Raw genomic sequence first — 13768 nt, 5'->3', positions numbered from 1 at the left:
GGATGATGGTTGACTTGGTGCGACAGGTGGGCCGCTCCTGCAGCGCACTGTGATTGGCTGGTGTGTGTTGCAGTGTTGTTAGGTCTGCCTGCATGCTGATTGGGTCTTGTGTCTGAGTCGGATGATACACATTACTGCCAAAAAATGCATAGTACCGCTGATTGCTTCCCATTTCAGTGCTGGATATTGCATTTGGCCAGATATTGTGGCGACAGATAATTGAAAGTTTACAGTATCTTGCATTTTGGATCATAAGAGAGTTCAGTAACATCACTGCTTGAAATTAAATTTCTTTCTTATATTTGCAGGTATGTCATTTGTGAAAAAAGTTAAAGATTTTCATGGCACAGAACAGTTCGTCTGCAGCCTCTGCAAATTTGCATGCACCTCCCAAGCTAAGATGTTGACGCATCTCCGCTCAGTGCCACATGCCATCATGTACTTTGTGAGTTTTTATTATTATTATTATTATTTACATTAACGACCATACCACGTTGAGTACACCGCTTCCCGTCCGATCAGCGAAGTTAAGCAACGTTGGGTCTGGTTAGTACTTGGATGGGTGACCGCCTGGGAACACCAGATGCTGTTGGCATAATGTTCTCCCTACATGTCAAGTGGGGTTGGTGGAGGATTAGTGCCCCTCCCTGTAAAACAATTAACTCTAAGCCCTTGGCCACCCCGTTTGGGATACATGGCGTCTGGCAGTGAATGAATGAATGAATTATTATTATTATTATTATTATTTTTAGATTGTTTGGAAATTTTTCCTCATTAAGAGGTGCATGTGATTGGTAAATATGTACCTCCTAGATAAAATTGTTACAAGTTAAAAGCAGAGGCTTTAACTGCAAAATAATGGTTCTAAGTGGTTTTGAAACTCAAGAACTAGCCTTTTTGTTGGTTAGTGGTCCATATAAAGACTACTAAATAAAGTGCTATTGCATCTGACATCATAGACAGTTATATTGTGAATAAAATGTTTGTGGTAGGTGGGTGTGCCCATCATCCACTCACTCAGTGAAGGGATGCCTTGTGGACTCAGCACTGAGTGACAAGCCAAATGGTTTCCTGTACCCAGAAAACCACTTACTACACTGGGTGGTAGCCGTATAACTGGGGTTTCTGGCAGGGTTAAGTGTCCCCCACATTCCCCCATCTAAAATCATTTAATCATGGCAGACGTTTCGGAGTTCCATGGTGGCCCAATTCCTGCCCAGGGCAGATTTGCATGGCCTTGTGGAATGTGAGAAGTGTGAATGAGGAGAGCAAGAAGGTGTAAGCGATGAATGTGTTCAAGAATGAGAGATATGCCATGATGACTTTGTGTGAAACAAAAATGAAAGGATGTGGAGTTGAGGGGTGGGAGAGTGTGAAATGTGTAAGATTGGTCATGAATGAGCGAGGATGATGCAAGGAAAGAGTTGCTTTGTTGATGAAAGAGGTGTGGCAGGGTGGAATGAGAGATTACAAATATGTCAGCTCGAGATGTATTGGATAACAATAAAGTGGTGAAAATGATATATCTGAGGGAATTTGGAGGAGGGAGGAGGTGAGGTAGGCCAAGGAGAAGTTGGAGGGATATGGTTTATGAGTGTGTGAGGAAGGGAGGTATGGAAGTCAGTGAGGCTAAGGGACTGACAAGAGATCAAGCTGGCTGGATGAATGTTGTGAGAAGAATTGCATGATCAGGGGTTTGGCATCCCATTTTAATGTGACAGCTTTCAGATTGACTCTATTGGGTACGTTTATGTGAAGCTACAGAATGTGGTGAAAGGTTTTGGCTTATCAGATAGAGCCAGGATTCTGAGGGCTTGATAGAAGAGTGTGGCCCATTGGACTGGGCAGACTTGGGCTGTCTGGACATTGCTACTCCTCACCCTGTCCTAGGGTGGGAAAGGAGGTCCGGATGATGATATATATGTACACTATAGCACACACGAGTACCAAACTGTAAGCCTTGTATGTATAGGCCAAGTGTAGAAATGAAGAAACAAGCAAGCTCTATATATAACATTATTCATCATCATCATCATCATCATCCAATCCTACATCGTCCCATGAGGAATGTAGGAGCCCGGGGCTAGGCAAGTTGGTCCTGACATTTAAGATGAGAGTGACCGGCCTCACTCGTCTCTGAGTGGCATTACGTGAGCAGTATACCCCAACCACCCCTTGGATAAAAACCTTCACGTGCTCAATTCAATTGGAGCACCATAATTACTCACTAAACCACCAGACGTGAAAATTTGGTTATATATATATATGGTTACCACCCAGTGTAGTAAATGGTTTCCTGGTGTACAGGAAACCATTTGGCTTGTCACTCAGTGTAGAGTCACCCACAAGCAGAAGGAAGAGGAAAGAATGAAGGAAAGAAAGACAGAAGAGGAAGTGTAAAGTCACCCGTAGGCAGAAGCACAAGGAAAGAATAAAGGAAAGAAAGACAGAAGAGGGAGTGTAAAGTCACTCATAGGCAGAAGCACGAAGAAGGAATGAAGGAAAGAAAGACAGAAGAGGATGGAGGAGAGGAAAGGGCAGACACCCGAGAGCAGCACTACATTGAGTGAGTTACATCAAATAAAGGAATGTTTTGCTGTTTGAGCTAAAACGAAGTTACCAAATGTCATTCATCCCTTCGTCTTACTGTCCTCTTATTGCCCTCATCTACTGCCTTCTTTCTTATTATGTGCAGTAAGTCACTTCTTTATTTCGATTACCCTGCCCTAGGGTGGGAAAGGTCCGGATGATGATGATGATGATGATGTGAGAAGAGGAACTAAATATTATGACTAGAAAAAGAACATAATAACCGAATGTAATTTTATGACTAGAAAAAGAATGTAATAACCAAATGTAATATTTTGACAGCATGTGTACACTTCATGCACATAAACCCACTTGGCCACCACACGTACATACCACCAGTACATAGCATACCACGCTCTGAACTCCCTGCTTTGGGGCCTCAGTTCTTTTTTTTTGCCCTCTGTTCTCACTCACCCACTTCTAATCATGAACCTTCAGTGATTTTCAGTAAGACTATTAAGCTGCATAATGGTGTCAAGGCAACAACATTTTTTTACACAGGGTTAGACAAACCAATGACCAAAATATTCAGTAAGTCATTTTAATGTTTCTTCTTCCCACATTCAGTATCTTGATATCGACAGTAAATATCAGTATCGGTTCAGTATTGGAAAAAATGCAAATATCAGCAATATATCAGTTCGGCGAATCATATTGGTTAGAGTGCTATCTTCTGATAGCTAGTGAAACAGGAATTCCAGCCAGCCATATCACCAGCATTCTTATTCCACTTGGGAGTACTACCCTGATCAGCTGGTGCTGCCGCCTATTCCCTATATAGGTCAGGTACTGTGAAAGCTGAGGGAGTGAGGCCATTTGCAGTTTGCCACAAAGGTGTGGGAAGTAACTCTGTCTTGTGCAGTGTTTGTGATAAGTGGGTTCCTAAGAAATGTAGTGGCACTAGAGTAGGCTGCAAAATAATGCTGATTTTGTGCAAGTAGTGTGTCGGAGAGAACATGTAGAGATTATCGAGCATGAAAGGATTGATCTTGCTGGAGAGTCTGTTGAGTTGATGAAGGAGTTTAGTTATTTTGGGGGGACATGTTATCTGCTGGAGGTGAGGCTGGAGCTAGTTCTGTGGATAAGGTAAGGAGTGGTTGGAGGAAGTTCTGGGAGCTGTTGCCTCTTCTAACGTTGAGAGGGCTCTTCCATGCTAAAGGATCTTTGTATGCACCATATGTTAGGAATGTAATGCTGTATGGTAGTGAGACATGGGCAGTAAAGGAAGAGGATGTTCATAGGCCCAAACGTACAGATATGACAGTGAGTAGACGGATGTGTAGGCTTCCTTGAATGCGGTGCCTGGGGTCTAGGATTTCGATTGAATGGTTGAGAGGAAAGGAGGGGCTGGATATATTGTATTGGTGTTGTGATGAGGAGGGGTAGATTTGGGTATGTTAAGAGGATGGAGGATGAGAAATGTGAATGTTTGGGGTAGGGTTGCGAGAGGCAGACTGAAAAAGACCTGGGACGAGGTCATAGAGTGTGACCTCGGGGATAAGGGACTGAATAGGGATGCTCCAAGAGATCGAGCAGTGTGAAGAGCCACCATCAGACGACCAAGGCTGATCCTTGCAAGCATGTTGGAGCCATTATAAACAATACAATATGATATGCAATGATGTAGATGTTGCTGATGATTCCTGGCTCCTGCTGGCACCAGACTACAACCAAGGCCTGGAGGGGTTGATACATGCCATCCTCTTGGATATGAATGCATGCAAGGGCTGTGTCATTCAAAATTAATGTGTTGGTATTAGCTAAGGTGTCTTTAGTGAACGTGTTTGTGGCTGTTGTGGAAGATAAATAAACCTTCATTTAATGAAATTTAAATTATAATAATGTTCCCTACCCCAGCCTGGGATTGAAGTTGTGTCCTTTCAGACAACAGACCACTTCTTTAACCACTTGATCACAAGTATGTCATCTATATAGAGTGTCTCCTATCCCCTCTGTAGTGACATTATCTATCCATCTGTCTATAACCAGACACCATAATCCTGTAAGGGGTAGTTGTTTGTCTTTCAGTTAATTGTTTTACAGGGCACACTAACCCTCTGCAAACCCACTTGCAAACATGTAGGGAACATGTATGGGTTGGTTATATGGTTACCACCTTGTGTTGTAAATGATTTCCTGGCATACAGGAAACCATTTGGTTTGTCACTCAGTGCAAAGCCACCTGAAAAGGAAAGAAGAGTAATAAATAGTGACAGGAAAAAATGGGAGAAAGAGGGCAGATACAGGAAAAAGAGTGAAAAAAGTAAAGAGGGCAGATACAGGAAAAAGAGTGAAAAAAGTAAAGGAAGAAGTAGGCAGCACTACATCAGTTTAGTGGATGATGGTCGCCACCATTGCTGCCACCATAAATATTATGTGAATCTTGAGATTGATTATACAGTAGTCATAGCCGAGTAAATATGTGAGGAAGTAACTTTAGTTTCACTCTCATCTTAAATGTCTGGACCAACTGCCTATCCCCGGGCTCCTACGCTCCTCATGGGGCAATGTAGGATTGGATGATGGATGGATGTAACTTTAGTTCACTTGTAGTCAGTGACAGGAGAAGTTAAAGATGGATACTGGGTCTTGATTGTAGTTTATTATCTTTAAAAGGAAAGTTTAAATTGAACACTGTGTGTTGTACACAGGAGCGTATATATGTTAGCTAAGTTCTCACTGGACCCTTCTCTCTTTACAACCTCTCACCTCTCTTGGTAGCCTCCTCCTGCCTTGTGTAGGAGAGCTTGTGTCACATGTACTGGCCATGTGTGAAGCTTCTAGAAGCTTGTGTGTCTGTGTGTATGTAGCATTTCCAGTGCACATCTGGCATTCCTTTTCTGTAATATTGCAGGCACATTTCCTTTTCCCACACCTAGCGTGACTATCATGTTATGTGTTATGCTATCTTTTATGAGTTGTATTATGATACTGTAGATTCCTACATCTATCTATCATGCTATCCATTATGAGGTGTAGGCTGTTATGATAATTTATATTCCCAACATCTTGTCACTATAGGTAAAAAGAAATACAGGTAACTCGCACGGAACATGAGGGTTTCGTTCCTACCGTGCCGTGTTAGGTGCGAAATCGCGTATATTTAAACTACTCCGTATTTTGCTCCCTAGACCCCCCAAATGTGTTGTTTTGCTGTTATCTGTCACTAGAAAGCACTTTAAGTGGTTAGAAGGTTTATTTAATGTTATAACTCACAAATACAGTACTCCTGAGCAAAACTTCCACACACAAATACTGTACGTAAACACAAAGAAACATTCTGACGCCGATCATAGGTAATCATATAAATTAGGTTAACTGGTACCAGTGCTTTAACTTACAAGTACATACCAGAACAGTACATATTTAACTTAGAAATGCAGTACTGTGATATCGAATGATTTCAGTACATAATCTGTTAGGAATGGCTGGAAAAAAAAAATGTTATGAATACATTTTCACCTTTTTGATATATGTTCATAGTTTCGAGTTATTTTTTATGTTATCGTTGTGCCCATGCTTGGAAAAGGGAGCGAAAGAGTTGAATTTTCAGTCCTAAATGAGAAAACTGCACGTCCTCCAAGGCTAGACTCTGCCACGGGAGAATAAAGTGGAGGGTCAGTCCGATTAGCAATAAGGAAGTTGTGTCACAACTTCCAGCTCCCACACCACGAGAATGGCTAAAAATAGAATCGTAATGCAGTTTCAGAACTAACAATAAGTCTAATTATTACAAATACAGATACAAAGCAGAAATAAATACGTTTACAGACAGGGAAAACGTATTTCTTCCGTCATAACATGTTCATCATTCTCTATCATTTTACCTTGTTATTTTCGCAATATATAATGCTGTCTCGTAAACAGGGTGGTTGTTTGTGTTTTGCAAGGGAGGAAAAAGGTTGTATTTTCTGTCTGGGTCGAGATAATGGGTGTAACTATGTGTGGTTAGGCATGGCCACGAGCGAAAAAATCGTACATCCACTCATGACGTTAGCCGGCGGTGAACTGACAGATGATACATGAGAGGGTGAAGTCAAGGTCATGTCCCAGATTTTCGTTCACTTCCCGAAAGTTTTCACAGTTTTCTACAAGTTGCAAACCATTACAGCAAACCTGAGCAAGTAGGTAAAGATACCAAGACAAAAATGTATTTTTCTCTTATTATAAGTCTTTAACGAGCAAACAAAAAAAAGGCAATATTCCGACGCCGATCATGGGTAATCATTTAAATCAGGTTAACTGGTTACAAGGCTTTATGTAATGCTTTAATTGCTTACAAGTACATACCAGAACAGTAAATATTTAACTTACAAATACAGTACTGTAGAAAAGCAGTACAGTAAGAGTTTAACGAACAAACAAAAAAGGCAATATTCCAACGCCGATCATGGGTAATCATATAATTCGGGTTATCTGGTTACAAGGGTTTATTTAATTATTTAACTTTATTTAAGTGCTTACAAGTACAGTACATACGAGAACAGTAAATATTTAACTTACAAATACTGAACAGCACTGTGGAAAAAACAAACAAATAAAAAAGGCAATATTCTGACGCCTATCAGGTAAACTGGTTATAAGACTATTTCTTGCTTTAACGTTATTTAATAGTACTTTAAGTTGCACATAAACTTACCAGAACAGTACAGTACTGTAAATATTTAACTTACAAATACTGTGCTACTGTACTCGGGAATGTCTCACTCACTGAATAATTTCCCGCCTAGATCGTCACGTAATCAAAACAAACTGCGCGCTGCGGTGACGTTCAAGGATTTGATCTTTCAAAGGCCTCTCCTGCGTTAATTTGTAGTTTTCATAATGGTTTTTTAATCTTACGTTGTCTTATATGTATCCCAGCCCTTACCGTGTATAATTGCGAGCGCGTTCCGTGAGATCGTGTTCCGTGCGAGTTACCTGTACTGTTGTGGTTTGGCCTTGTGGAGTGAGTGGATAGTGTGAATTTGACTCGGAAAGTGTATGTAAATGTGCAGAAGGAGAAGGAGCAGGAGACTGAGAATGAGATGGAGAGATGAGGTGAAAAAGTGTGTAGGGGAAGGATGGTGTGTCACGGGAGGGGGAGCCTTTACTGAATGGGTGGAGAAACACATGGAGGTCATTTTGTTAGGGCCACCCCTCATAGTGTGTGGTACAGGTATCAGGTAGTAAGCAGATTGAAAGCCATTAAAGACTACAGTAGTACATGAAGCTAAATGTTGATCTGTAGTGTAATCCCACTTAGCCCCTTCATTCTAATGACCTTTTTTTTTTTTTTTTTTTTTTTTTTTTTTTTCCCCAGTTACTCTTGCCACTTTTTGTGGGGAGGGGGTAGGAACAGTCTTTTTAAACCTGTTTATGACGTGATTTGTCCACCTAAGCTGAATATAGCCATCTGAAGGTAGCAGGAATGTAGGTGAAAAGCATCATAAGAATGAAGCAGTTAATGTTGCATTTTGCTTGCATAAATGCCAGGGCATTGGTCTTGTTTGGTTGGGAAGTTCTCTAGCAAGTCTTCCTTACCAGTTTGTGTCTATATCTAGAAAGTTCTTATATTTTTGTATGCAGGTATAAGTGATGTTAATAATGTAGAGTCCAAAACATTGTAATGTGCAGGATACATCCTTAAGGAAGAGGTGCTTGATAGCCTCCTAAGTCAGTAAAAATGCAATCTCTAGGCTTTAAGCAAGAAGTATTTGTATCCATTTTTATTTTCCTTTTCAGCGGGTTAAAGAAAATCGTCACGTGCCTGAAGCTTGTGTGCTGCGTGAGAGTGAACTCGTGGTGATACGTGTTGGCAGAGTCAACCATGTCGTCCCCACCTTCCGTTAGTATCACATATACTCTTCATATAGTGCTGGATGCCAGGTGGTCTGGTGGTGGAATTCTTGGGTCAGAAAGTGTTGTGGCATACTTGCTACATTTCAGGTTCTAGTGGTGACAAGAGATTTTCTTTCATATAATGTATATACTTCCACAGGCATTGGTCAGTCGCTTATTCTTTGATGTTGTAGATTAACCCCTACACCGCGGGGATGTTGGAGCCACTCCTTGCGTGTCCCACGGGGATATTCGCGCTCTGACTGACCTTTTAAAAATATTTGCCAGAAATCAGTTATTAGTCCTAGAATATTATAATTACATATGCATATGGCACATACCTTCAGCTTTCTCCTGGGATGTTTGTTGAGCCTTCGTCAACAACCGTAGGACTTGTGGAGACTTCTGAAGTTGGGTAACAATGTCTCCACTTTACACATCCTGACACCCTGTAATATGATTACCCCAGCCTGATATTGTCACTAGAAACACTATTCTATGATTTTCAAGTAGTTTGGAATCCATACTCCAAAAAAAAAACACTGTGAAAGCAATGTAAATTACGAGTGCGTACGAGCTTGCCGCCTGTGCTCGTTCCCTTCTGGTATTTTGCCATTTATTATTCATAAACACACTCACACTTTATATTCCTATTACTTTATTACACTTATATATATCTACAGTATTTATCCCTAAGTTTCCTTCAGTAATAGTAGTTTATTTTCACTCCAGGCGTTCACTTTCTCGTTCAGTAAACTACGCAATGTACTGTATTTTCAATATTTACATTTTTGTTTTATTTACACTCTGTTATGCACTGTCACTTGCAGTAACTTATAAAACTATTTTCCACTGTTCAGTCATATTTACATCCATTGCTTTCACTTGCTATTTACACATTATTTACATTTCCACTTGCACTGTTTTACAGTCACCAGAAAGATCGTAGTCACTGTCCATCATTATCATTGATATTAGCCAGTTCACGTTCCACAGCAGTCACTTAGCCCTTTACCCCTTCCCATACGAGGTTTAATAGGGGTAGAGGTCACAGGGCCCTTTGCAGAGGGCTAAGGACAGGCGTGAATCGGACGTGGTTTCACCTTGAAAGACGAGTAAACTGAATGATGTGGCCTAGGGGCAGGGAAAGGTTGACAATGTCAGCGTGGTGACAGCTGCTAAGTTATGTGCTATGAAATGATTGGCAGGAAATCTAGACAATACATAATAAATTAAGTAATTCCAGGTGAATATAAATATCACTTAGGCTTCTCCCTTCCTTTCTTATATATATTTTTGTTACGAGAACAGGTCATATGGCATATTTCAAGGGTAAATAAACAGGGAAAATTAACGAATGAGTGCACTTGGGGTGTTGCCAGGTGATAATTAGCCCATTCCAGATGTGTGGCAGTATCAGTGACCTTTTCTCTTTCTTATATATATTATTATGTATAAGAATAGGGCATAAGGCACATTTCAATGGATAAAATGAATGGAAAAATCCGTCCAGAATTTGTGTAGCGCAGCGCAGCTGGGCGGGTGGGAGGAGAGGGTAATGGAGGGGAGTCAAGGACAGGGGAAAAATGGCTAACTTGTCAACAGTGGCTGGGAGTACAGATGACATTAGCAAAACTGAGTATAGCTGGACACTGGTAGTACTGATAGATGATACAAGCCACCACTTGAAAGCCTGGCCAAATTCAAAATAACACAGAATCACAAAAGTGATGCCCTGCGGTATGGGCCCTTGCTCCCAAGCGTCACAAAAGTGACGCCCTGCGGTTAAGGGGTTAAGATATCGTAGCCTCAGGCCTTTATGTTTTGAAGGGCTTAATATAGGACTGGCTGCTACTGTTAGTGCTGATGGTCTTGTGGATTGAAACCCTACAGCTGGATGTGGTCCATAAAGAATATGTGGCTTATTGCTCACGTGATGCTACTCAGAGATGGATGACTAGTCATTTTTGCCATAAACATTTGAAGTGAGTAGCTTAGCCATGGGCCCCAATGCACTTGATGAGACAGTAAAGATACACAAGTACTTCCTTACTGTTGAACTTAATTTTTTTTTTTTTTTCCTGGTGTTTTAGTGCATTTCTTGGCTCAAATATATCATTATCATGTGTCCGAGCTGGTTTCTACTGACAGTGATGGTGCAGTGTCTGGTTTTTGATAACTTTGAGGGATTGAAAGACGAGGCCCTACTTGGAGTTAATCCCTGGTGGTGGAGACAATTCTCCTCCCCCTAGCCTCAGTACCCCTTACCTCAGGCCCATCACAGGTCTCTCCGTGGTATATGTTTCTTCCGTATTATGCCCCTTTCATCACTTGTTAACCGTGGCGATGTGTGCATCTGATACTCACAGTAACAGTAAGTACGTACTGTATTTAGTGGGTCTAAATTGTTTTAAATGGGAAAATTTGAATTTGCACGTGGGGAGTCTGGTACCAGTTCAGAATAAATCTCATAGCTTCTGTGTACTGTGTGTATATATAAACAATGAGCTAACCAAAAGTTCCAGTAATTTGAACAGAGGAGCCAACCGTTTGCAGTTTTGCCTTTTGCTGCTAGGAGAAGTCAGTAACACCCCTTGTGCATCAGTATTGCCCCAGACGTGTTGTTGAGCTGTGCTTACTATTGTAACGTGGTGTGTAGGTGGTTTGTTGGTTTTGCAATGGCGAACCTCACGGAACAAAGAACCTGCATCAAGTTCTGCTTCAAGATCAACAAGATGGCTGCAGAAACTCACCGGTTGCTTCAACAAGCCTTTGGTGACAATGCCATGTCCCAAAGTAGAACATTTTTCTGGTACAAGTGGTTCAAGGAAGGACAAACGTCCGTTGAAGACGATGACCATTCTAGAAGACCATCAACAGCAGCAACACCAGAAAACGTCGGAAATGTTTGTCAGGCCATCCTTTCAGATCGTAGACGAACTAGCCATGATGTTTGTGATATCGTTGGACTGTCGTACGGGAGTGTGCAACGCATTTTGTCGGACGTGTTGGGCATCAGATGCATTGCTGCAAAATTTGTGCCAAGACTGCTGAGTGACGAGCAGAAGGCACATTGTGTTGCAGTTTGCAGGGAGCTCAAGAATCAGGTCAGAGATGATACGACCTTCAGCTCCAACTTCATAACTGGTGATGAATCATGGGTTTATGGTTATGGCCCCGAGACAAAGCAGCAGCCATCGCAATGGAAGTCTTCCAATTCACTGAGGCCGAAAAAAGTGCGTCAAGTTCGCAGCAATGTCAAGTTGATGTTGATCGTTTTCTCTGATATCCAAGGGATTGTTTGCAAGGAATTCGTCCCACCTGGTCAATCTGTCAGCGGAAAGTTTTACTGTGAAGTGTTGCAGTGTCTGAGGGAGAATATCCACCGCAGACATCCAGAACAGTGGAAGAACAAGAACTGGGTCCTGCATCATGACAACGCCCCCGCCCACACATCAGATGTTGTCTAGCAGTTCCTGGCTTCCATTAACATGGTAGTCATTCCCCACCCATCCTGTTCGCCTGACCTTGTCCCCTGCGACTTTGACCTGTTTTCCAAGCTGAAATTATGACTGAAAGGGTATCGATTTGACTTGATTGAGAAGATCCAGGCAGAATCGGTGGAGTTGCTTAAGACCATCTCACCTGAAGCCTTCCTGGGATGCATGGACTCATGGAAAAAAACGCTTGGACCACTGTATAAATGCCCAAGGGGACTACTTCGAAGGTGACATTGAGAACTAGGAGGTAAGGTTCTTGGGTCCTGTGAGGACACACTATGACATTCCCCAACACCCCATACACAAGACACGGTACAACACATAAAAGAACTCAGCACTCAGATAAACAATAAAATATCAGAACAGCAAACACTAAACTGGAATAATTATCTCCAAATGCTTGACCACATAACAAACACCAGCAAACTCTGCAAAACACCAAACAGCATCACACTCTCCAACAATAACACTACACAATCTCATGCTGCCATCACAACAACAAACACCATACCTTCAAACAAACAACAAGCAAACACTCTCATCAATCACTTTTCACATGTGAGCCACCTAAGCCCCCATCTCAACGACCAACGTATCATCTGATGTAAGAGACAGTTCCCCACAGACCCAGTCTACACACCATTCACTTACAACCAGACAGAGCACATCAATAGCAACCTTAAGCACCCATCTGTCTGTGGACCTGACAACATAAGCAACATTCACCTTAAACACCTTGGACCACAAGGCATACAAGCACTCACCAACATATCAAACTACAGCTACTCATACAACATAATACCCAATTTCTGGAAGCATGGCATTATCATCACTATCCCTAAACCCAACAATGACCCCACGTTACGTACCTCACACCACCCCATCACACTCCTCTGCACCCCCTCTAAAGTCACTGAACAACTGGTACTGCAACTAGTTACACCTCACACCCCTCTAGCCCCATCACAAAATGGCTGTAGATCACTACAGTCCACAAACACTTCTTACAGACCTTACACAGAGAGTTTTTGATGGCATGAATTGAGCTAGGCCACCACACAGAACACTCCTAGTCACACTAGACATTAGCAAAGTTTTTGATGCCATCCCCCACCACAGCCTCACAAACAAAATATTCAACACAAACATGCATAATAACACAAAAAGATGGCTGCCAAACTACTTAGCAGGCAGATGTGCACATGTAGCATTTGCTGGTCAGTCCTCGAACATCAGAAACTTAACAAATGGCATCCCCCAAGGATCTGTTTTGTCCCCTACACTGTATAACCCGTTAACTGCTCTATACAGCCTGGGCTGTTCTGAGTGCAACTGCTCAATACAGCCCTGGCTGCGCAGGTGAATTTCGAATATAATGCCATGGTGACCAAGGCCAACCCATGCAAGCATGTGTTAGCCTTCAAAACCGAAAAAGAAAACGAAAACCATACATTCCAATAGGGAATCAGACACTTTGATGTTGATCGATAGCTTTACCAATATAAATATTGAGCTAATATTTCATTACTATATACTTTGGCATGTGTTCTCTCAATTCCTAAGACAAAATTTGGCCTTTGGGAAATTTCATTTTTACCCCTATGTCTGCGCACCATGGACACCTCCAAAAAACCGCCATGTGCAGATAATGGGTTAACCTATACCTGCACAACATACCCACATCCCACACACCACAGATACACATAGCTTCCTATGCAGATGACATAACACTTACATGTACACACCACAGTGCAAACAGCTGCGCACATCCTCCAACCTTACCTCAACACCCTACTTGAATGGTTCACCACAAACAGGCTCAAAATAGCCCCAACCAAATCTACAGTGACCCTTCTCAT

At 41.9% G+C, this 13768-nt stretch overlaps 1 non-coding gene across 1 annotated transcript; it reads left to right on the top strand.

Annotated features, from left to right (window-relative positions):
* The first annotated feature begins 476 nt into the window (after nt 1-476).
* Nucleotides 477-595, top strand: LOC145403499 (5S ribosomal RNA). The gene has a single exon (XR_013898017.1). It is a non-coding gene; the product is annotated as a 5S ribosomal RNA (ribosomal RNA).
* Nucleotides 596-13768: the final 13173 nt, after the last annotated feature.

This window comes from Coenobita brevimanus, chromosome 60, assembly GCF_032717465.1.
Source record: "Coenobita brevimanus isolate Jiangsu-jjx chromosome 60, ASM3271746v2, whole genome shotgun sequence".
Taxonomy (NCBI): Eukaryota; Metazoa; Arthropoda; class Malacostraca; order Decapoda; family Coenobitidae; genus Coenobita; species Coenobita brevimanus.
This window is presented reverse-complemented; position numbering and strand designations above follow the sequence as displayed.